Source organism: Idiotropiscis lumnitzeri, chromosome 17 (assembly GCF_059441095.1).
Source record: "Idiotropiscis lumnitzeri isolate Australia: NSW breed Sydney's pygmy pipehorse chromosome 17, RoL_Ilum_1.0, whole genome shotgun sequence".
Lineage (NCBI taxonomy): Eukaryota > Metazoa > Chordata > Actinopteri > Syngnathiformes > Syngnathidae > Idiotropiscis > Idiotropiscis lumnitzeri.
The window spans coordinates 1,656,370-1,680,682 of record NC_142407.1 but is presented as its reverse complement, the minus strand read 5'-3'; the positions used below and the strand labels follow the sequence as shown (position 1 = coordinate 1,680,682).

The 24,313-nt window shown below is 41.7% G+C and overlaps 1 protein-coding gene and 1 pseudogene across 7 annotated transcripts in view; one reads left to right on the top strand and one right to left on the bottom strand.

The window, feature by feature from the left end:
- spdl1 (spindle apparatus coiled-coil protein 1) overlaps positions 1–24,313 on the bottom strand; it is a 164,474-nt gene that overhangs the window by 22,583 nt on the left and 117,578 nt on the right. The gene's annotated exons all lie outside the window — the stretch shown is intronic.
- On the top strand, positions 5,340–6,223 carry LOC148319690 (uncharacterized; annotated as a pseudogene).

The following is a 24,313-nucleotide window of genomic DNA, read 5'->3' as shown; positions in this document are numbered from 1 at the left end:
CATGTCTGTACATATTCCGTTCTGGGTGACATCACCCGGAAGTGATAGATGTCAAAATATGGCCAACAGGTAGGAGTCGAAAGGAAGACCCGGAAAGGATGTCACTGGATGCCCAACTACGGGCAGGGGGAGGGGAGACTCAGCAAATGTGTGAGATTTTGACAAAATATGTTAATGTGGGAGAAGTTACAGCAACGTTTGTCGTCAAGGTGACACCGAATTGTGAAGTAGATTCAAAATGGCAGACTTCCTTTTGTTTTTAACGCATAGCTCCAATATACTTTTTTGTTGGTCTTGGCCTGTTTCTATACAATACAATATAATGGAACTATTTACATAGCGCATTTTACAACAGCCGGAACTGTAACAACGCGCTTTCTAGATACAATAATGTTTAATGTAAATCGGCAGGAAATTAGAACACAATTTAAAACACAAACAAATTTAGATTCCAGATTCCAGAAGAACAGTGACAGTCTGAGTGTGTCAAAAGCTAAAGAATAAAAATGTGTGTTAAAACGAGTTGGAAAAGTGGACAGAGATGGGGCTTGACTAATATTCAATGGGAAGTCATTCCAGAGAGAGGACCGGCAACAGAAAAGGTGCAATCCCCTCTGAGGGTGTGCTTCATCCCCAGCACCTCCATCAGTGTTTGGTTTGCAGACCTAGGGCAGCGGGCAGGTGCGTAAGGGTGGAGGAGCTCGGAGAGGTACACTGGGGCAAGGCCATTTAAGGATTTGAAGACAAACAGATGTATCTTAAAGCAAACTCTAAAGTGTATGTGATCTCTCTTCCGAGCTCCAGTTAACCCTCCTGTTATGTTCCAGGTCAAATTGATCCGTTTTAAAGTTTGAAGAGCTAGGAAAAATACTTAAAAGTATTTTATCAGTATGAAACTTCTTCTGCTTGCCTTATTTAGCGTAATCAACATATAAAAGGAAATTGGTTCATCTCACATATTTGCAACCACCACGTTTATATCACATAGATTTGACCCAGCAGCCAAACTGTAGGCAAAAGGGTGTCAGAAATGTCAGACTATTTCTTTCTTTGTAACTCTGAGACATATTTTACCCCAATCAAACCCACACAGACACACGCACACACGTGCACGCGCACCTCCCCCCCCACACACACACACACTCGTGTGCAGGTGTTTTGACTTTTGACAGGAACCATTTATGTTCTCCACCAACATTCAGTGGACACTCAACAGGGAAGGGGCATGGCAGTCCTACAAACGTTACATACACTCTGTCAGACAGACCTTTACCAAATGAGCGGCAGAAGCAAAAGGGTGAAAGTTCAGGAGGCTCTGGAAGTCACATTTGATCATGACATTGAAATAGAGGATGTGTCTGAAGATGAAGATATCTTGAGCTAAATTCTGATTCTAATGATTGTGATTTTGAAACAGATGAGGGAATTTATATTCCTATTCCTCCAAGCAAGACGTTCATGTCAAAAATGGTGGAATACAGTGATCTTCGTCCCCAAATATAGAAAACATAATAAAGATAATACCAGAGCCCGCTAGGATGGCAGTGACCCGTGAAACAGACATTAAGTCAGCTTTTGAGCTGGTCATGCCTAATTCAAGATAGAAAATCATTCTGGAATTGACAAGAGTGGAGGTGCATTTTTGGGGAAAAGTGGAAGGAGTTGGAACTTGATGATGTGGTGATTTACAGCAAAACCTGGGAAGAACATCTCCAACACCTGTCTGTGGTGCTGGGGAAACTCCAGGAGGCGGGATTAACACTGAGTCCCTCAAAGTGTGAATGGGCCCGGCAGAAGACAAGGTACTTGGGGTACCAGTTGGGACGAGGAGAGGTGCGTCCTCAAATGGATGAAGTGGATGCCATCCAGAAGTGTCTCCGACCTCGAACCAAGAGGGAAGTTCGGTCCTTCCTTGGACTTGTTGGCTAGTACAGGAGATTCATACCACAGTTTGCAACAATTGCTATCGGCCTTGGTGCCGTTCTGGCCCAAGGGGAACCGGGACAAGAGCATCCGATCCTCTACCTGAGCTGCAAACTTCAGCCACGGGAAACCAAGTATTCCACAGTGGAGAAAGAGGGTTTGGCCATTAAGTGGGCCTTGGAGAGCTTGCGCTACTATCTGATCGGACGTGAGTTTGACCTGGAAACTGACCACAGAGCCCTCACATGGATCAACAGCATGAGAGACAACAACAGTCACCTTACCAGGTGGTATATTTCGCTGCAACCCTTCAAGGATACCATCCGGCATCAGGCGGGCAAAACGAATGTGGTTGCAGACTATCTGTCAAGATTTCCGCACACAATCTCCGGGAAGAGGGGGATGATGTGACGGAGCAGCTCCGTCAATAAGGACGGTAGAGCATGGTCTCGGGGACGCAATTGTGCACACGCATGCACCGTACATTCCCATACTGATGCATTGATTTCCACCCCGTTTAATACATACGCACCCACCTGGCACCACATCAATACCACGTCAGTCACAGTTTTAATAGAGGGATCGAGGGTGCATACTTGGTAGTTTTATTATGGATGGAAGCATACATGGACGCACACACGCGCGCACGTTCAATTTAACACTCACCAGTCACAAGACGCGGCAGACACGACACGACATGACACGACATAGAGGAAGACCAAACAGAGTGGGAGCGTCCGCATTGCTTAAATATGTTTGTTTTGCGCGACAATTATGTCAGGTGATGCCCAAGGGGAGGGGCGAAGCATATATAGAGGGGGTTGTTTGTGAAAGAGAGAGAGAGAGGAGGAGAGGTGCAGCAGTGAAGGTAGTGCCAAAGAGTGAGACAGTGACATTTTGCAACGTAGCTGACATGGTAGTTGTGGTTGAAATCCATTCAGTGGTTTGGTAAATATATAAATAAACACCCTTATTTTTTTGTAAATTACTATTTTTTCACTTTTTTGTGGGTTTTTGGACTTTTTAGAGACTCTTCACTGTGTTGCATTTTGGAAGGGCTGCACAATAAACATCACTGTTGCACATATTCTGGCTACACCATTTATTTTGCAGTAAACAAACAGCAGTAAAAAAGGCAGTTCTTAAACCAATATTTAAGGCAGGACGTCAAAACTCCATGTGTAATTATCGGCCAATATTCATTTCACCAATATTGTCTAACGTGATCGGGAAAGTGGTTGCATCTCAGTTGATGGAATATGTAGAAGCCCCGGGGTTTCTCCACCCACAGCAGTCCGGATTTAGGACAGGTTATTCCACTGATATAGCAAATTGCTGTTTTGAGGAAAATGTAATAAAAATCCCTGGACAAGTACAACATATTAGGGGCAGTATTGCTGGACCTTGTGAAGAATATTATAGGAACAATTATGTTAACAAATGTAATGTAGAGATAAGTTTAATATCACACTACACAACATTAACTATATGGTACAGGTTTTGTTGCTAATCTTGGTTCACACATTAACTAACAATTCTGGGAACAGAACATAGCCACCTGCACCCAGGCACCAAGGCAACCGAACAAACTCCACTCTAAATAAACATGAAAGGGGTGCGGATGTGGGCAGGATAAACAACAGCTGTGACCAGAATAAACATACCTTTGATACTGTTGATCGTAATATTGTGATATAACCTGTGATTCTCAATAAAAGGTCCGGGGAGTGTAGGAAGCTTCAGAGATCCGACCTGATCACCGGGGTTTCATCTCTCCTGGCCAGACTCTTGCCACTTGGTGTCCGTGTCTATTGTCTCTGAATTTCCTACCTGTCATGGCGAGGGTTACTCCACCACATTTGGTGTGATTCTCCCGTGACAGACCTTGAAAAAGCCTTTGAGCTAGTCAAGCATAGCCTACTTCTGTTCAAATTACAAAATTCTAATATTTCTGAAAAGACAATATGTTGGTTTGCATCATTTGTTCAGTCCCGCCAGGTTCAGTGTGTTAAAATTGATCAAGGTAAATCTTAATTTATAAATAAAATAAATGGTATTCCACAGGACACTCGGACACTTGCTGTTTTGCCTCTTCATAAATGAATGGCCCTCAATCTGCAGTGATTTCAGTTGTCAGTTGTATGCAGATTATGCAGTTCTCTATGCACCCGCTATGACACCACAACAGGCTGCTGATGTTTCATGTCCATCTTTGGTCAAGGTCAGGAAGTGGCTCATTAAAAAATCAATTGGTGCTTAATCTTTCAAAAAAAGTGTCATTGTGTTTCGTTATTAAAAACTGAATTTAGAACCATATTGTAATATACATTCACCAAATGATAAAATATGAACTGTAATGAAATTTAAATAAATTGGATTAGTACACACCCCAATTTAGATTCAATACTCATACAGGAAAGCTAATGTAGGCGTAAGGGGGCACAAGCCAGTGTCTTCTTATGCTGGTCCCAAGCCCGGATTAATACAGAGGGTTGTGTCAGGAAGGGCATCCGATGTAAAACTATGGCCAAATCAAACATGCAAATCAAATATACGACATCCATACCGGATCGGTCGAGGCCAGGGTTAACAACAACCGCCACCGGTGCTGCTAACCTACAGGGCGGTGGTGGAAATTGGACTACTGTTGGTCGAAGAAGGGGAGGAAGAAGATGTATTAAATGGAAGAAAGAGAAGAGGAACACAAAGAGTCTAGGACTGAGAGTAGGGACTTTGAAGTTGGGAACTAGGACGGGGAAAGGTAGAGAGCGGGTTGACAGGATGCGGAGGAGGAAAGTGGACATACTATGTATTCAGGAGACCAGGTGGAAAGGGAGCAAAGCTAGAGTATAGGAGCAGGTTTCAAGTTCTTCTATCATGGTATAGATAGGAAGAGAAATGGAGTAGGAGTTGTGAAAAAGGAGTTGGTTAGGATCGACCTCGAAGTAAAAAGAGTGTCAGATAGAATGATGAGCATGAAGTTAGGAATCGAAGATGTGATGATCAATGTTGTTAGTGGGTATGCGCCACAGGTCGGTTGTGAGCTGGAGGAGAAGGAGAACTTTTGGTTGGAACTTGATGAAATGATTGAGAGAATCCCTAGAAATGAGAAAGTTGTCATTGGTGCAGACTTCAATGGACATGTTGGGGCAGGAAACAGTGGTGATGAGGAGGTGATGGGCAGGTTTGGTATCTAGGAGAGGAACGCAGAAGGACAGATGGTGGTTGACTTTGCAAAAAGGATGGCAATGGCTGTTGTGAATACTTTCTTCCAAAAGAAGCAGGAACATCGGATGACCTACAATAGTGGAGGGAGGAGTACATAGGTAGACTACATCTTGTGTCGACGGTGTAATCTGAAGGAGATCAGTGACTGCAAAGTAGTGGTAGGTGAGTGTGTAGCCAGACAGCATAGGATGGTAGTGTGTAGGATGACTGTGGTGGTGAAAATGACAAAGAGGGCAAAGGCAGAGCAGAGGACAAAATGGTGGAAGTTGAAAGGGGAAGAGTGTTGTATGACCTTCAGGAAGGAGTTGAGACGGGCTCTTGATGGCCTGGAAGAGCTCCCAAATGACTGGACAACTACAGAAAATGTGATCGGGAGACAGGTAGGAAAGTCCTTGGTGTGTCATCTGGAAGGAAAGATGATAAGGAGACTTGGTGGTGGAATGAGGAAGTGCAGAAATTGATCCAGAGAAAGAGGTTAGCTAAGAAGAAGTGGGACAGTGAGTGGACTGAAGAAAGTAGACAGGAGTACACAGACATGCAGCGGAAGGTGAAAGTACTAGTGGCAAAGGCCAAACACGGAGCTTACGATGACTTGTATGCGAGGTTGGATAGTAAGGAGGGGGCGACCAATCAATACAGGTTGGCAAGGCAGAGAGACAGAGATGGGAAGGATGTGCAGCAGGTTAGGGTAATAAAGGATAGGGATGGAAGTGTGTTGACAGATGCCAGTAGTGTGATTGGAAGATGGAAAGAGTACTTTGAAGAGTTGATGAATGAGGAAAATGAGAGAGAACAATAAGAAGAGGTGACTGATGTGGATCAGGAAGTAGCAAACATCAGTAAGGATGAAGTGAGAAGAGCTTTGAAGAGGATGAAGAGCGGAAAGGCACTCGGACCTGATGATATACCCGTGGAGGTATGGAAGTGTCTGGGAGAGATAGCAGTAGAATTTATGAATGGGTTGTTCAACAGGACCTTAGTCAGTGAGAAGATGCCCGAGGAATGGAGAAGTGTGCTGGTGCCCATTTTTGAGAGGGAGATGTGCAGAACTGTGGCAACTACCGAGGAATAAAGCTGATGAGCCACACAATGAAGCTGTGGGAAAGAGTGGTGGAATCTAGACTGAGGGCAGAGGTGAACATCTGTGAGCAGCAGTATGGCGTTATCCCGCGGACAAATACGAGTAGCTGGGCTGTGTCGCGGACATCACAACTCTCGTCCAGAGCCAAGGAGAAAAAATCAAAACTTGGCACTTCACGTTGCAGCTGTAGCTCCAGATTCCCCGCAATGTCCTCGACCCTTCTCGTCACGGTTCGCCTGGACAGCGGGACTTGCTCAAATGCCGCTTTTTTTTCAGGGCATATTAGTGCTGCCGAGTCTACCAAGCACTCTTTCACGAACTCCCCCTCTGAGAATGGCTTGCTGTTTTTGGCTATTTTGTGGGATATCACAAAGCTGGTCTTGGTTGCTGCATCCCTGGATGCATGAAGCCTGGTAAAAAAGCCTTGCTGCGTTTGCAGCTTAGCTAGCAAAGCTTCCGATGTCTGCGCTCTTTCAGCATCAGTTAGGTTTTTATATTTCTCTGCATGTTTCGTCTGGTAATGCCGACTCAAATTGTAGTCCTTCAACACGGCGATCTGCTCCCCGCAAACTAAACACACAGCTTTGCCTCTAACTTCAGTAAATAAATACTTCGCTGTCCAATTTTTGTTGAAAATTCTACATTCGGCATCTACCTTTCTTTTTTTAGCCTGAGCGGACATTTTTGAGGGCGAAAGTCGTCTTCTTGTGATTCAATCGCGCGCATGTCTTGATATACGCATTACGTCATTATGTGCGTGAATTAAAAAAAACAATTTCAGAATAAAAGCAGTGCAGCCCATGAATGAGGTGAAATTAAAAAGTATGTTTATTTTGAAATTTCCAATTAACCTTACACTCGCGGTCAGAGTCAACCAAAGGTATGTGGCCCGGGCCATTGTGAGAGTATGTAAATAGTTTGTGTATTTTTAATCATGTTTTTTATACACTATTTGTATCAATGATAATTACACACACACTCACAGACACGCACATCATTGCTTCAGCACACATGCGCACACCCACACGCTTGTTTGGGTTTCACTTTCCATAGGTTTCGTTTTTCTTTTAATAAAGTCCAGAGGGATGGGCGAAGAAGTCAGTGAGAGTGCGGGAGAGTGAACTGGCAAGACGTCTACTTCACTTCCTGGCTTCTCCTCCCATCGCGATGGAGAAAAGACAAAACCTTCCCTGGTTATTCCTCTGGTTCTCTGCATTTAATTCAGTCTAATGAAGGCGTCAGGACCTTTTAAACCTGACATTTATTGGTGCCGAAACCCGGGAGCCACACCCGGACGGGCGAACGTCGCTGGATATTTCGGGGGCCAACGAATCTGACGTCAGCGCTTCACCATTTGAAAGCGGGTCCCTGAGCTGCGGCGCGACCGTCCGCCCGGATGTCGGTTCCCTGTCGGACCAGGCGGATCCGGAGGAAGCCAGGTATTGTTTTTCAAATTATTTTGTGCCACCATTTCAAATTTTAAAATATTAAAATAATTGGAAGGGGAGTGAAAGAGGTGAGAGGGAGACAAGCGCGCGCAGAGGCCGGGCCTCGACCGTTTAGTCAGTACGGTAACAAAAACTGCATCGTGCTAGTCCAAGGAGTTATGTAAAAATAATCGGTAGCGAATTAGGCCATAACTCATCGGTAGCGAATTGACCATTGCTCGTTGAAACTGAGCAAATTTTAGAGATACGGATAGCACGGTGAACAAATTGAGTAGAGTTTCCTCGGCGTCGATGGTAGCGAATTGGCCATAGCTCGTTGAAACTGAGCAAATTTTAGAGATAATCCGCCAGAGAAGGGAAACAAGGTTTCCGCGAAAATTAGAAGGTTCCCTCCGGTGTCGATAAACAGAGAGAAGGTTCCCTCCGGTGTCGATAAATAGAAATCGGCCTGGAGAAGATCGAACTGGGGAAGGTCGCCTCACAATTTCACATTTAAAATTTAGGGAATAATAAGGCATTATTTTTGGTGGTTTTTATTATTTTTATTTGAATATTCTTTGTAGCTGCGCAGCTGTGTGTGTGTGTGTATGAGGACAAAGAAAAAAAAAAAAAGAGAAGGGGGGTTTTGAGTCAGTGAGAAAGAGCGTACGTGCGTGAGTGTGCGTGCGTGCGTGTGTGTGTGTGTGTGTGTGGGTTTGGAGAAGTAGCGGACCAGACAACAGCAAAAGAAGAGGTCTGGCTGGGCCAAGCCTGAAGGATCAGGTTTCAGGGTAGTGAGAGAAGAATTTGCAGAGAAGCTGAAAAAAAAAAAAAAAAAAAAACCCGCACACACAACACCAGATGTGGAATGATCATTTTGCTGTACGCAAAGTGAGTGAATGGTATGATTGGGGATTACAAATACCATTTGGTATTTTATCCCGTATAATGCAAAAAGGGTTATAAACAGGAATAGTATTTGAGGATGACAGAGAGTGTTGTTGGAGAAGGTAAAGAAAGGGGGGGGGGGTTGCAACTGCCCCCTGCATCCTGAATTACCCCCCACCACCCACATTATCAGGTAACGCCACATAGAATGAGAACCAGATCAGACAGAACTGCATCGATAAGACAAAAACCCCCAATAAAAGATAGATAAACCAAAAAAGCGCTCACCTCAATGTGTTGCGTGTATATGTGGCAGTGTGCATTTGTGGCAGAGGCTGCATTGGCCCTATAGGGCTGCACACACATAATTATGAGCGATATTAGTTGAATTAAAGGACTTATTATGGGCAAAAGATAAAGATGGATTGTGTTGCTGTTATTACTAACATGTTATTCTTGTTTGAAGTTGTTCAGTGTTGAGAACTGTGTGTGTCGTTTTGTGGGCCCGTGTATATGTCTGTGTGTCTGTCTGAGTGTCTGTCTGTGTGTCTAAATGTCAGGGAGAGTGATCAAAGTGGTTGGAATTATGCTAAAAGGATTGATGAAGTAGAGATAAAATGGAATCAAGGATTAGTAACCAACAAAAGGCTACTTATGAGTGACGAGATCTTATTGAGAAAAATAATTCCCAAATTTACAACAGAAATTAATAAAGAAGATGATTTGAGGAGATAAATTCATTTAAATTTGAAATTAAATAAAATAACTTATACAACGGGATAGGCTTAAAAGAAAAGAGAGAAATAGCCTGATGTGCGTTTTCTGAAAAATAAAGAAATTGAACCCAGACGCCTAGGCTGGTTTAAAAAGATGAGTGAAGATAAGGAAGTTCATCAAAAAACAGGATCTTGATAAAATTCAGTATTTAGACTCATGGAAAGCTGAACATGGTTTTAATGGTCAGTTAAAAACACGAAAAATAGCCGCATTGCAGAAATCAATCATAGCAAAGACAAAGAAAGACCACAAAAAGATGAAGAAAAATGGCTTTGAGGAAACAGAATATTGGATGAGGGTAGCCTTAAAAAGAGAAGAGGGTGACAAGAAACAGAAAAGATGAGACATTTGGGCAATAAAATGTGAGAATGACAGCTGTGTTTTAAAACCACAGCGGGCTGCAGGAAGATGGTGATGTGGATGGGGCATTTCAACAGCAGTTGAAGAATGCTTTACATGCAGAATCAAGAGAGGAAATTCATAAGTGGGTAAATAAACATTACATTTGCCTGCCAACAGGTACCCTGGAGGAGTATGTAAATCACGCCCTCCATGCTGAGAAGATAGAAAATAAAAAGAAACAGAGGTCTATAGACACTTTTTATCAAAATAAAGGTCAGAAAGTCTCTTATCAAGGTGGAAGAAGCTAAGACAAGGACGCCTTCCCACCGGAGATGATATTTGTTACAATTGTGGCAGATCAGGACACTTTGCCAGAAACTGCCGTCAACCACACAGGAAGACCACACTAAAAGAAGGCCAGATAGCAAGAAATTGCCTTGAGAAGAAGCAGCCTTCAGCATGACTGAGTTTTTAAATGAAGAGGTTCTCCTAAATTTACAAAAGATATTGGCTTTTGATTAAATGATTGAGCTGAAATAACCGTATTGGTAATGGGACACCAATTACCCTTTTTTTATGTGACATTGGTGCAGATAGGATTGCTTATAATAAATCAATTTCAAATGATAGGGCAAGTGAGAAAGCCCATAGTCAGATTTGCAAGTGGAAAAATGGAACAGAGTAACAGAATTAGAACCTGTGTGGTTGAGGGACCCAGAAGGACACTGAGTTGGTTGCATGAATTGAAATTAGTTTTATTTTTACAGAATAATGAGAGCCCAAGTTGTGGGGATGTGATTAATTTACAGAAAAAGTTTAGTGATGAGATAATTATATTTACATGATTCAATAGACAAGATATATCATTTTGATGATGGCTTTTACTTAATTGTATACTTGCGTCTCCTTCAGAAAGGGAGAAGTAGGTGTTATGAAATTTTAACAATTGGATGAAGCTTTTGAAAGTGAACATGAGGAATTATTGCAAAAACATAGGTGTTTCCTGATTTTTTAAATTTTGATTCGAGACATTGGTAGGTTTGAGTGGTTGTGGAAAAACTACAGTGAATTTGGAAATTAGGAGCAGACTGTGGAGAGGCCCCTGTGAGGAGGAGGAAGAGAGAGAGTTCAGTGATGAAAGACTGTCATTTGAATGAGAGAAGGAGGATATAAATTAGATTTTGCTTTTTGGTGAATTGAAGAAATAAATATTTTAGATTTCATATTCCAGTTGATGATGTTTATATTAAAGTAGGCCAGAGATGCAATGAAATGCAGAAATATAAATGATACAGGAAAAATTTGGCAAGGGCTATAATTTTCATTAAAGCAGAGAAGAAATTAGAAATTGCAAATAACATTGATGTGTACTTGTCCACTTTGAAGTAGAATTAACATGTTCATTTTGTGATAAGAAATTTGTGATTATGTGAAAAAGGAAAAAGAGAATTACAGGCTTTTCAAATAAAACAACCTAATTTAAATTGGCCAACTTGTCAAATGGAAAAGAAGATTTTAAATTATGCACAAAAAGCTTGAACGTGTTGAGCAGAAGGAAGAAAAAGAGAAAACATTTAAAAAAAAAAGAAGGAAGCAGAGAGTCTTGTGATAAACAATAACTTTTCAGGACGAAGAGAGAAGCAATAGAGGATCACATGGCGAAAGAAAAAAAAACTAACATAAAAAGTGTGTGTAGAAGCACTTCTACATCAACATGCGTTTTGCTTATTAGGCCGTGATACACTGACAATTGGACTTTAATATCAGAATCAATAAGCAAGGGCGAATTTAAACAAGAGTCAAAACTTTAAAAGGACGCATTGTCAGTGATAAGCGGGAAGAAAAATAGTAATAAATCTTTGTCAGACCACTTTTGTGTAAACGCCTTCCTTGGGACTTTCATGACCTCCATTAAGTCCCTGACCTTTCATAGATAAAGTTGGAGCCCAAAGTCTCTCAGGGCTGTAATTTATGCGGCAGAGAAAGAGCCCAACAGGCTTAGGGTGAGTTTAAAACAACAGTATCATGGCCATAAAATGGGTTGTGTATGTTGGAACTTGTGGAGATACACTGCAAGATTGTATTTACAAAGCATCTTAATGCACTACCAAATTATTATTATAAGCCATTTGGGCAAACAGTGACTGCAAAAAATGGCTTCATGGACTTGTGTTGCTGCAGAAACACAGGAAAGTGAATCCATTTGCATATTAGTCACAACAATTTGGATTTCGTGGCAGAGAACCACTTAAGAGTGTGATCAAGAGCTTTCACTGCTGCTTTAAGGAATGAAAAAATGACATTCCATCACATGACATTCACATTGCACGGCGATTTAATTGTAACATTACATTAATAAGGTGCGATGCATTTAAGCCCAGCGTCATTCTTTTTCCACGCACCATTTAGAAGGCGCCACACGACTGTGGAGCCGTCCAAATTTTCACCAAACCCATGACTTGACTTTTTGACATTTTTTCCTCCCGACTGGAGGAGTTAAGACGTGTAAGACTTGAAGACCAGGTGCACCTTCCAGACTGATAAGAAAGTGTCTGAGAACCAAGGTTGTAGGAAGAAATCACGCTGACTTTTATGCGATGGGAGTATTAGTAGTGTGATACCAACAGATAACTTGTCAAAGAGAGAAATTGTTAGGATAAGCAGGAAGAGCATAGGCGTTTGTGAGCTAATTAAAATTTGGAGTTTCCCATCTTGTATGAGCTGTATGGTTACAATGTGAACTCACAGTCAAGATAAAATGTTCTTGTGTTCTGTTGATTTTGGGCGAACGGGTGCTTTAAAAATCACAAAAGATAAAAGAAAAGTTGCGCATAAAGCACGTCTAAGTCAGTATTTGTAAATAAAAAAGTTTTCTGAACAGAAAATGACACGATTACGATTGAATAAAGGCTGGAGCCAAGCCATAACCCCAGAGTCAACATAGCACAAGAGGTTTAATGAAAACACACACACCCACACACACAGTAAATCAACTTGACAAGTTGATCTCAGGCCAGGGAAAAAGGCACCACTAATTGAACATGCACATTGGGTGGACAATGATGCAAACATTGAGTGAGACACGAGCAGACGTCGTGACTCAACAGGGAGGAGATATGATATGAAATTGTTCCCACATACAGACTTTTCAACAAAAAAAAAATTTTTTTGGACACTGTTATTTGTTTGGGTTGCAATATTGTTTGACTATGATTGATATGTTTTCAAAATGGATCAAGTTGTTTCCAACAACACATGCTGATGCTAAAAACGATTGGGAAAAGTGTTGTGTAATCAAATTATCCTGACATTTGGAATTTCAAGAAGTGATTTGAAGTGAAAATGATGCATTTTGTGAATGATGTTGTAACAAGTGGGACAGTTGTTAAAAAATGGACTCAAAGCGTCACTGTGCATACAGTCTGCAGGACTTGTGGAACGCACTAATGGAAAAAAAAAAAAAGAGACAATGGCCAGACTGTGTTTCAATCACAGCAATGAGGACAATGCCAGCCGAAGGAAGGACACTATCCCCTATAGACTCTCAGGTTCATCAGAACCACCAACAAAAAACATGTTTGACCGAAAAAGATGCAAAAGACGCAAATACTGGTCAAGTGTTTTTCTGATTCACAGAGAATTCACGTCCGTGTGGGAGACCAACTCTTCTTCAAGGTGTTGAAACGACTTCGTTGGGGGGAAGTGAATGCTGAGATGGCCCTCGCCAGATGATGGCGGTGACCCCGACGCAGCAAAGGTCGCGGGGCGTGGCAGCTGGATCCACCAGTTGCAGTACAAGCCACACCGGTTTCCAGCTAAAGGCCTAGCAACGCGAATCCCTCCCCGAGTCACAATCTCGGACCACACGCACATCAGAACCACACCACCAGCCACAGATACGAATGTTGAAGCCACAGAATAAAAAGATTAGATATGGTTTGGAAATTAATGACGTACATAAAGAAATTTGAGCCTTGATTGAAGAACATAATTGCATTTAAAGTTTTAAAAATGAAACAATTATTGATGTTATGACCACTATGAAGAATTTGAAAGACACAATATATATCGGGATAATTATGGTTTTCATTTTTTGTTATGTGTAGTCTGTTTTTGTTGCATTATTTTTATGACAAAAATGATGATTAATTGCATGTTTGTTGCCCAAAAATAACATTACAATCTGATTGATGTTGAGAATGACAAACTCGAACTGGACAATGACGAACTCGAACTGGACACTGAAACGTAAAATGAATATGGACTTGTCGCCCAAGCCCCACACGCGCACACACACACACCACACACGAAGATCCGGGAGGTAAAGACGGCTGTCTCCTCCTACAGCGAGGCAAGGGGCCTGCATCGAGTCCCCCAGAGACAAGCTCTGCGTGGAGACAGTTTTGTTCTTTTTCACTAGGCACATTGAAATGTATTTTTATATGTTTTATTCCCTGATGACTCATCTTAAAGCCGTATGGACATGATTTAAATCCGACAAACAGGGGGGAAATGTGAGAGTATGTAAATAGTTTGTGTATTTTTAATCATGTTTTTTATACACTATTTGTATCAATGATAATTACACACACACTCACAGACACGCACATCATTGCTTCAGCACACATGCGCACACCCACACGCTTGTTTAAGTTTCACTTTCCATAGGTTTCGTTTTTCTTTGAATAAAGTCCAGAGGGATGGGCGAAGAAGTCAGCGAGAGTGCGGGAGAGTGAACTGGCAAGAAGTCTACTTCACTTCCTGGCTTCTCCTCCCATCGCGATGGAGAAAAGACAAAACCTTCCCTGGTTATTCCTCTGGTTCTCTGCATTTAATTCAGTCTAATGAAGGCGTCAGGACCTTTTAAACCTGACAGCCATACAATGCCCAGGTCTGTCATACGGGCCAGTCAGTGCCACCCGGAGGGCCGGATGTGGCCCGCGGGCCGTGCAATGCCCAGGTCTGCTCTAGTGTGATTTGTTTTTACAATACAGAACTGTAGTTTTGACTTTTGAGCTCTGTTCTCAAAATAACATTACATTAAAGTACATTTTAGGTCACTGATGTTGTCGTGGTACATTCTTATGACTTGTGCGACCAGTTGAGGGTTTAGTCAGCCTTTTGCTAGTAGTCAGCTAGGATAGGCTCCAGCACCCTCACTGTACAGGATAAGCGGTGTGGAAAATGACATTAAAGCTCATCCTTTTATTTTATTTTTTTAAAATCTATTTCAGTCAGAAACATGATTGTTTATGCCTCTCATTTAGATTGATATTTACATTTGTGCAAAAATATGTGGGCTACTTTGCTTTTGTTTACTATAGATAATTTCAGATAGCTGCAGTAGTACTACTGGCTGCATTTTTCATTTGATACTGGTCTTTTTAATGTGATTTCAAAATGAAGTAAGGTAAGTTGTAATGGTGTGTTGAATTTTTTATTTATTTTTTTTTTTCAGGAAAACCTGAAAATAATAATTAAAAGAAAATCAGTATTGTGAAAAAATGTATAGTGGTACATTGCCATTGTGATATAAAATGGCCTGTTGTGACAGATTTTTTTCCCCATATTGCCCAGCACTATAGCTGCAATATGCTCACAGTCATTGCTGTTTGGTGCAGTGAATGAGTTTTTCTACATTATTTGAGACATCCAACTGTTTGAGCTTGGTCACTGAACGCACCTGGAGACGACTGCTAAGCATGAGTGATGTACTTTCTTTTATTTTGCTTCTCCACGCAGCTATCGATGACTGAATGCCAAACTGTTAGCCTGAATGAAAACTCCCAAAGTGTTGAGAACTTGTAACCGCACTTTATTCCCCACTCTTCACCATAACACCACCGCATACAGACGCACTTCCTCTTTACCCAACCCCAAGTAACACTGCCCCCTAGCTGTGTGGCATGTGAAGGTTATTAAACAAAAATAAGACAACAATCTCAGTCTCTTAAAAAAAAAAATAAATAAATAAATAAACAAATACACAATTGCTGAATTTAACAGCAAAACATTAAACATTACATTCAATTACAATATAACGTGAATGTGTATTTTTCTTTTAAACTAACGGTGTAAACAGTATGTTGGCTAGGTTATTTAATTCTCCAATACCCTTCATGGAGAGCCTTGAGCAACAAGGCTGGAGACGCTCCCCTTTTAGTTAGACAGTCTGCCAGTTGATCTTTAGTGTCTAACCACAGCACCTGTTTAAGCCTTTTGGCTTGGATCAGCTCCTTAATAGAACTGATTTCCAAACGTAATCTTTTTTCAGCAACAAGTTTAGTAGATTTCAAAGCATCCATAAGTGAGTGATTATCGGTAACACAGATTATTGGCACAGGTTGATCAGGACTACCAGCATACAGTTCAGAAAATAAAGTTGTCAGGTTTAAATGCCCATTTTGGGAGGGCTTACTGAAATAACTTACTAAATGTAACGGCCGAAATAAAACGCTAGCTGAATGGCCAGGAGGAACCAGACACCGTTGTTCATTTTCCTCGCCGGCGGGGGAAAAGAGTGGGACAGAGAGGCCGCGAGCAGCCTGCTCGCGGCCGCCCCATGCAACTCCTCCCCCCCTCTTCTCACCGGCTCGGCTTTTATTAGTTTGACTCAAGAATCACATGAAATTAGAATACAATGAAGGTCTGTTTAGCCTAAACTAAATCACCAGAATACAGGAGATTAATTAACAATGGTGGTCTGTTTTAGACTAAACTAATCAACAGAAGACAGAAAACATCAATAACTAATCATCAGTAACTCTAGCAGGCAGAGAATCACAACTCACAGTGTAAAGGTCAATTTAACTATACACATCATCAGGATACAGTGTCTGTGTGCGTGTGTGCTAAAATAACAAGTAAGTGTCTATGTGTGTGTGTTTAAACATGAATGAGTGTATAAAAACATGATTATAAATACACAAACTGATTAACTATCCTCAGCCCATCTTACATTTCCCCCCTGTTGTGGATTTAAAAATCATGGCCTTATGGCTTTAAGACAGATCATCATAGTGAAATCATACAACAGTGATCAGTGGATGGGCGAAAACCTCTCATTAGGGAAAAATTCCCCTCTGCACAAAACGAGAACCTCATGGTCTGATGACCACTCGGGAATAAAACATAAATAAACATTTCAATATACCTAGTGAAAAATAATAAAATTGTCTCCACGCAGAGCTTGTCCCTGGGGTGACTTGATGAAGGCCCCTTGCCTTGTTGTAAGAGGAGACAGCTGTCTTTGCCTCTCGGATCTTCATGTATGGTGTGTGTGTGCGCACGTGTAGGGGGCAGGTGTAAAAGGTCCATGTGTTTTTACGTTTCAGTGTCCAGTTCGAGTTCGTCATTGTCCAGTTCGAATTCGTCATTCTCAACATCAATCAGGTTGTAATGGTACATTTGGGCAACAAACATGCGATTAACCATCCTCTTTGTCATAAAAATAATGCAACATGAACATACTACACATAACAAAATGAAAACTATAATTATCGCGATAAATCGTGTCTTTCAAATTCTTCATAGTGATCATAACATCAATAATTGTTTCATTTTTATCAAAAAATTTAAATGCAATAATGTTCTCCAATCAAGGCTGAAATTTTGTTATGTACGTCATTAATTTCCAAACATTATCTAATCCTTTTGTTCTGTGGCTCCAACATTCGTATCTGTGGCTGGTTGTGTGGTTCTGATGTGCGTGTGGTCCGAGATTGTGACTCAGGTGGGCTCCTTTTCGAGGGATTCGCGTTGCTAGGCCTTTCAGCTTGCACTGCGACTGGTGGATCCAGTCACCACGCCCCGCGACCTTTGCTGCCGCCGGGGTCACTGCCATCATCTGGCGAGGGCCATCTCAGCATTCACTTGTCCCAACGAAGTCGTTTCAACACCTTGAAGAAGATTTGGTCTCCCACACGGACGTGATTTCTCTGTGGATCAGAACACACTGACCAGTAATTGTGTCTTTGCATCTTTGTCAGTCAAACATGTCTTTCATGTGGACTGAGACCGATGTGCCAGTCGCTGGTGGTTCTGATGAACCTGAGAGTCCATGTGTGAAGCCATATAGGATTTCAAAAGGGGATAGTGTCCTTCCTTCGGCTGGCACTATCCTCATTGCTGTGATTGAAAAATAGTCTGGCCATTGTCTTTTTTTTTTTTTTTCTCTTGATAAGTCTGGCCTTAATAGTTCCATTAGTGTCCCATTTCGTTACATCATTCACAAAATGCATCATTTTCACTTCAAATCACTTCTTGAAAGTCCAAATGTCAGGATAATTTGATTACACAACACTTTTTCCAACTGTTTTAGCATCATCATATCTTGTTGGAAACAACTTAACCCATTTTGATAACATTAATTACAACCAAACAACATTGCATCTCAAACAAATAACACATTGTCTAAAAAAAAGGTTTTTTGTTGAAAAGTCTGTATGTGGGAACAATTTCATATCATACTTCCCCACTGTTGACACACGACTATCTGCTCGTGTGTCAATCATCTTATTCCTCTAATCAATTAATTAGGCAGCCAGGATTTGCCATCTGCCAATTTGCTGATCCTGTCCTCAGCAATGTTTGCACCTTTGTTCCCCCAATGTGTGCATTCAATTAGTGGTGTATTTTTCCTGGCGCGATATCAAATTGTCAAGTTGACTTGCTGTGAGTGGGGGTGGGGGTGTGTGTGTGTGTGTGTGTGTGTGTATGTGTTCATTTTCCTTTATAGTAATGCAGTGCCGACTTTGAGGTCATGCTTTGGGCTGCAGCCTTCGCTGCATTGTCAGCGAGGCAGTTTCCAATTGTAATTGGGTCATTTCATTAAGTAAGTTTTGCTTTTCAAATAACCATTTAGGCATGTTTTATGCACAACATTTCGTTTCTTGTTGTGGTTTTAAAGCCCTTGTCTGCCCAATGTCGACAGAACACATGAACATTCATCTTGACTGTCAGTTCACATTGTAACCATACAACCCATACAAGATGGGAAACCCTAAATTTTAATTAGCTCACACCTGCTACGCTCTTCCTGCTTATCCTAACAATTTCTCTCTTACAAATGATCTGTTTTGTGACCTTAGTTCTCAAACGCTTCTACTCCTCACCAGTCCGGAATGTGCACCTCATTTCTTTCTTAACAGTCTGGAATGTGCACCTGGTTTTTGTGTCTTACACGCCTGAATCAGTGCAAAACATCATGCTGCTTGTCTTGAACATACAGAATTTAGCATCCCTTGAAACAAAATTTCCATTTGCAATCCCCAAAACAAAAAATGTTCCTCCAGTCGGGAGAAAAATGTCCTTAAAAAAAAAAAAAAAAGTGTCCATAAGGTCAAGTCGCGGTTTGGTGATAATTTGGAGTGGCTTCCACAGTCGTGTGGCGCCTTCTACTGGTGCGGGAAAAGTGACGCTTGGCTGAAACGCACCGCACCTTATCAGTGTAATGTGTCCCTGTGACAATTAGGTCGCCGTGCAATGTGAATGTGGTGGACAAGAATGTAATTTTTTAATTCCTGAAGCAGCAGTCAAGACTGCTTGAACACACTCTGACGTGGCTCTTACCACGGGATCAAATTATTGTGACTAATATGCAAATGGATTCACTTTCCTGTGTTTCTGCAGCAACACAAGTCCATGAAGCCATTTTTGCAGTCACTGTTTGCTCAATGCTCATAGTAATTTGGTAGTGCGTTAAGATGCTTTGTCGATAGAATCTCCTTTTTGGTCTCATGTTCCCTTGAACATTATGTTTACTACACACTACACATGACCTACAAAATTTTTTAAAAAGGTTTGTTGTCCTAGCTGTACTATGGATATCAATCCCCCCTGTTGAGACATGGGAATTTCCATGACTCAATTTAGCAGTTAAATGTCAAGTTGGTAGTGCTAACACATCGTAATCAATGAGTTCATGCTTGACAAGTTCAAAAGCTTTGTCAGCCTCAAGTGTTCAAACAATTATTCTCTTCTTGCAAATATCATTGGCTTATCATAAATGATGTCCAGCAATGGTCGTGTGATTTCTGAGTAATTTGCAAATCATGAATTAAACACCTATAAAAACATCATTAACTTCTCTGTTATTGGTTTTAATGCTCTGGCAATGTTTTTCCTTTTTGTTTATCACCGATAATGCGCCCTTTTAAAGTTTTGACGTCTGTTTGAATTCGCCCTTGCTTATTAATTCTGATATTAAAGTCCAATTGTATTAGTGTATCACAGCCTAATAAGTAAAACGCATATTGATGTAGAACTCCTTCTACACACTCTTTTTATGTTTGTTTTTTATGTCACGTGATCCTCCGTTGCTACCACAACTCGTCCTGAAAAAGTAATGTTTAAAACAGGACTTTCTGCTTTCTCCTTTTTTCTTCCTTTTGCTCAACACGTTCATGCTTTTTGTGCATAATTTAGGATTTTCTTTTCCATTTTACAAGTTGGCCAATTTAAATTAGGTTGTTTTATTTGAAAAGCCTGTATTTTTTCTCATTCCTGTTTCTTTGTCTTTCCTTTGGAGTAGTTTATTGGGCATTTCTTGGAGGTCTTCAGTACTCGATTGTGGTCCTGTGGTTATTAGGTCCAAGCTGTAGAAGGTGAAAGGGCCTCCTTTTCCTTCCAAGATCATCATTTGTTTGACTTCCTGTCCTCGTTTCATCACTGTCATTTTTTCTCCTTCTACAGTGAGAACGAGCTGGAGGGTTTTGATTAAGTCTCTTCCCAAAAGGTTGGATGGACATTCTGGAACTACGACTAACCTCTTGCCTCGATATAAACTTCCATCTTCATCTTCTATTGTGAGGGGTTTGGTATAAAACCGTTGCGCTGCCTTTCCTCCTACTCCTATCACCATGACAGCTTTATTTGACAGTTTGGTCCCTGCAGGTAGGGCCTTGATTACTGAACTTTCTGCTCCAGAGTCAACTATAAATTGTTTTGTTGTTTTCTTTGGGCCTAATTGTAGTGTTCTCATTGGTGGGTCCACTGTAGAGGCCATTCCAAACAAAACAGATAAATCTAGAACGACCAGTGGCGATTCTAAGGTTACTTCTTCTTCATCTTCGCTATTGCTGAACGGCCTCTGCTCAGGTTGTTCTTCGCCCTGTGGCTGGTAACTTACTAGTCACATGTTACCGGTATAGTCTTCCTCTGGTGTGGTCTTCCTGAATGTTTGACGGCAATTTCTGGCAAAGTGTCCTAATTTGCCACATTTGTAGCAGCTATCATCTCTATTAGAAAACCGTCCTCGACCTTGTCCCCTGGCGCCAGAATATCTGCCGCGCTTTTGTCCTCGTCCTCTGTCCCCTTGACCTTGATAGTAGATGGGGGCGGAGGCCGCTGTGGAAAGGCCTTCCATCACGGCAGCCAAAGTGGTTGATGTGTTTCGCTCCTCCTTTTTCTTCTGGATTTCCTCGGCATGGGAGGCATATTCGATGAGCGTGTCAAGGTTTGCAGTTCGCCACCCAACGTGGTGTTTGCAGATGAAGTCTCTGGTGGATTCGTGGATACCATCTAGGAAGGCCGACTCCAAGAGGATTTGGTATGGGCTGTTGTCTGCATTGTCTTCCTGTAGGCCGCAATAGAGCCTGTAAACTCCAGATAACCTTTCCAAATACCGGCGGGCAGATTCCATGTCTTCTTGGTGACATTGTCTGATCTTTGTGTTGTCTGGTTGCTTCTTGAAGATTTTTCTTGCTTCATCAAACATGGCGCGGATTGCGTTTGCGAGCTCGGGAGCTCCAGGCGGGAGAGGCTGGCCTGTGACATCGTAAGGGTTGAAGGCACCTCTGATTCTGCCATATCTATACCCTAAGATCATTCTCATGCATGTTTCAAATTCTTTTCCATTCAGGTGGTAGCTATTCATTAGGTCGTGCATATTCTCAATCCATTTCTCCACATCCGCTTCGATTGGTGGGATTGATTGGCAGGCCGCCTTGCATTCATCTTGGGTCCAGGGCCTGTAGACCATGATGGTAGGTTCATGTGGGTGGCCATTTGCATCATTAGTCCCAAAAGCTGGGTTGGCTACGGCCACCATCGGGTAGGCCTCTACACTGGGTAGCGGTGGGTAGAGGTTCGTGGCTTGAAAGACTTATGCTCTTTCAGGGTTATTGAGTGATTTTTCCATCGGCTGTGCTTGTGCTCTCTTTTTCTTTTGCTCCCTTGTTCCAGCCGCGGGGGGTCGCTGTGTGGAATCGAATGAGGCAGGAGGGGCCGTGTGTGAGGAGCGGGAAGTGTCATTTTTCTCCTCGCTCTCCAGGGGCGGCATCTCATCGTCACTTGGCTCCGTCTCTGGGGCTGTGGCCGCCTGTCTTCCTGCTTGCGCGGCAGTGTGGGTTCGCTCATTGAACAGTGCACTTCCTCTCTTGCCTCTGACTCCGGTCTCGTCATCTTACCTTTTCTTCATCTGATAAACTTTTTAAACCAGCCTAGGCGTCTGGGTTCAATTTTTTATTTTTCAGAAAACGCACATCAGGCCTTTCTTTTAAGCCTATCCCGTTGTATAAATTGTTTAATTTCAAATTTAAATGAATTCATCTCCTCAAATCATCTTCTTTATTAATTTCTTTTGTAAATTTGGGAATTATTTTTCTCAATAAGATCTCGTCACTCATAAGTAGCCTTTTGTTGGTTACTAATTATTAATTCCATTTTATCTTTACTTCATCAATCCTTCTAACACAATTCCAACCACTTTTATCACTCTCCCTGACATTTAGACACACAGACAGACACACAGACATATACACGGGCCCACAAAACGACACACATAGTTCTCAACACTGAACAACTACAAACAACAATAACATGTCAGTAATAACAGCAACACAATCCATCTTTATCTATGGCCCATAATAAGTCCTTCAATTGAACTACTATGTCTCTATTGACCTCTTATTTATGCCAATGGATCCCATATCCACTATTTATTCAATTGAATATTTCCTAAATTTATTTATGCGCAAATTTCTCTATCTCTTTAGAGTTATTCTTTGTCTTGTCTATGGTTAGTAATTTTGGCGGTACTGTATAGTACTTTTATGAGTTTTTAACTAACCTCCGAATTTATATAAAATTTATTTAATTTTCCATTTAACCCAAATTTTTATTTTATTTTATTAAGATCCTATTTTTTTCACATGCGTCCAATCCTTACACTGCAGCATATTCCTGGGTTTTATTTTACTACCTAGTATCCCCATTTTAGAAAATTTGGTCCAGTTTGTCAACACCTAGGGCGTTCTAAAAACTGGTTTCTCATCAGTAGGACAGCAACTCAAATTTTCTGTTTATAACACTTACTGTATTACATGGGATAAAATACCAAATGGTATTTCTAATCCCCAATCACACCATTCACTCACTTTGCATAGTTTTTCGCAAACATTCACAAGCAAAATTATCATTCCACGTCTGACTTTCTTTCTCTGCAAATTCTTTTCTCACTACTTTGCTTACAACTCTTTTTCTACCTTTTGATCCATCTGTGATTGTATGACGTTTGTTACTTTCACTCACCTCACACACACACGCTTTTCGTTCTCACACACACACAGCTGCACAGCGCCACAATTCACGCACACACGTCTCAGTCAAACAAGCAGTCTGCTTACCAAAATAAAAATTCAAATAAAAACCACCGAAAATAATGCCTTATTATTCCCTAAATTTCAATGTGAAATTGTGAGTAGACCTCTAAGTCGTCGATAATTTCTCTATTTATCGACACCGAGGAACTTTTAATCGATGCTACCGTGATGTCGGTTTGAACGAGTTACGACCTAATTTCTTCTTTTTGTAACTCCCTAAACAACACGATCGTGGTTTAGACGTACCTCAGAACGTTCTTTTATACTACCGTGCCCTCCGTAGGGGAGATCCAGCCTCCCGAGAAGTCCAGCTTCCCTTCAGCGCGATGAGTTATGGCCTAATTATTTTTCTATAACTCCTTAGACGAGCACGATCCAGTTTATTTTCTTTTCGACCGAACTACTGCAAAACGGCCGGCGCGCGCTTCCTTACTCACAAAAATCACCCCTTACGAATTCCTTATTATTTTAAATTTTAAAATGGTGGCACAAAATAATTTGAAAACAATACCTGGTTGCTCCTGGGTCAGCCTTGTCCGATCGGCAACCGGCATCCGGGCGGTGCGCCGTCGCAGGAACTTGGATGCCTCGCTTTCTCAATGTTGAAGCGCTGACGTCAGATTCTATGGCGTCCAAGGATCCGAGACGACGCCCGTCCGAGTGCGGTTGCCCGCATTCTCCACCAAATAAATGTCAGGTTTAAATGCCCATTTTGGGAGGGCTTACTGAAATAACTTACTAAATGTAACGGCCGAAATAAAACGCTAGCTGAATGGCCAGGAGGAACCAGACACCGTTGTTCATTTTCCTCGCCGGCGGGGGAAAAGAGTGGGACAGAGAGGCCGCGAGCAGCCTGCTCGCGGCCGCCCCATGCAACTCCTCCCCCCCTCTTCTCACCGGCTCGGCTTTTATTAGTTTGACTCAAGAATCACATGAAATTAGAATACAATGAAGGTCTGTTTAGCCTAAACTAAATCACCAGAATACAGGAGATTAATTAACAATGGTGGTCTGTTTTAGACTAAACTAATCAACAGAAGACAGAA